Genomic DNA, 1,641 nt, shown 5'->3' on the forward strand with positions numbered 1-1,641 from the left:
TATTTTCAGTACTAGGCGCTGGGAACTGTAGCGCCCAGAGGTTTCTGGGAACCGTAGCGCCCAGAGGATTCTGGGAACCGTAGCACCCAGAGGATTGTGGGAACTACAGCGCCAAACACCAACCCAACCAGTAATTCAAGGCGCCTGGGAACTGTAGTTTATTCAGAGCAATCACAAGTCATTCAAGGCGCCTGGGAACTGTAGTTCATTCAAGGCAACCACAATTCATTCACAGCGCCTGGGAACTGTAGTTTATTTGGGCACCTGGGAACCACAGCGCACCGGGAATTCTGGGAACCGTAGCACCCCGAGGATTCTGGGAACTGTAGCGCCCAGAGGATTCTGGGAACCGTAGCGCCCTGAGGATTCTGGGAACTGCAGCGCCCAGAGGATTCTGGGAACTGTAGCGCCTCAAGAACTCTGGGAAACGTAGCACCCAAAGCATTCTGGAAACTGTAGCGCCCCGAGGATTCTGGGAACTGTAGCGCCCTGATTATTCTGGGAACCGTAGCGCCAAATCCAAACCCAACCAGTAACAACAATCTATTTATTTCAAGTACTAGGCGCTGGGAACTGTAGCGCCCAGAGGATTCTGGGAACCGTAGCGCCCAGAGGATTCTGGGAACCGTAGCACCAGGGGATTCTGGGAACAGTAGCGCCCAGAGGATTCTGGGAAATGTAGCACCTGGGAATTGTAGTTTATTCCAGGCAATCAGGTGACTCAAGGCACCTGGGAACTGTAGTTCATTCAGGGTGATCATGTCACTCAAGGGGCCTGGGAACTGTAGTTCACTCAGGGCAATCACAGCACATTCATGGCGCCTGGGAACTGTAGTTTATTCAGGGCAATCACAGTACATTCTGGGCGCATGGGAACTGTAGTTCATTCAGGGCAATTCCTGGTGATTCAAGGCACCTGGGAACTGTAGTTCATTCAGGGCAAGCGCCTGGGAACTGTAGTTTGTTCAGGGCAAGCGCCTGGGAACTGTAGTTTATTCAGAGCAATCACAGGTGATTCAAGGCGCTTGGGAACTGTAGTTCATTCAGGGCAAGCGCTTGGGAACTGCAGTTCATTCAGGGCAATCGCAGGGAACTCCGGGCGCCTGGAAACTGTAGTTTATTCAGAGCAACTGCAGGGCATTCTGGGCGCTTGGGAACTGTAGTTCATTCAGGGCAAGCGCCTGGGAACTGTAGTTTATTCAGAGCAATCACAGGTGATTCAAGGCGCCTGGGAACTGTAGTTCATTCAGGGCAAGCGCCTGGGAACTGTAGTACGTTCAGGGCAATTGAGATCATTCCAGGCGCCTGGGAACTCTAGTTCATTCAGGGCATTTGCACGTCATTCAAGGCGCCTGGGAACTGTAGTTCATTCAGGGCAATCACAGGTCACTCAAGGCGCCTGGGAACTGTAGTTCGTCCAGGGCAATCACAGCCCATTCAAGGCGCCTGGGAACTGTAGTTCACCCAGGGCATTTGCATGTCATTCAAAGCACCTGGGAACTGTAGTTCATTCAGGGCAATCTCATTTCACTCAAGGCGCCTGGGAACTGTAGTTCATTCAGTGCAATCTCATTTCACTCACGGCGCCTGGGAACTGTAGTTCATTTAGGGCAATCGCAGGTCACTCAAGGCGCCTGGGAA

Source organism: Podarcis melisellensis, assembly GCF_964234715.1.
Source record: "Podarcis melisellensis genome assembly, chromosome: W".
Taxonomy (NCBI): domain Eukaryota; kingdom Metazoa; phylum Chordata; class Lepidosauria; order Squamata; family Lacertidae; genus Podarcis; species Podarcis melisellensis.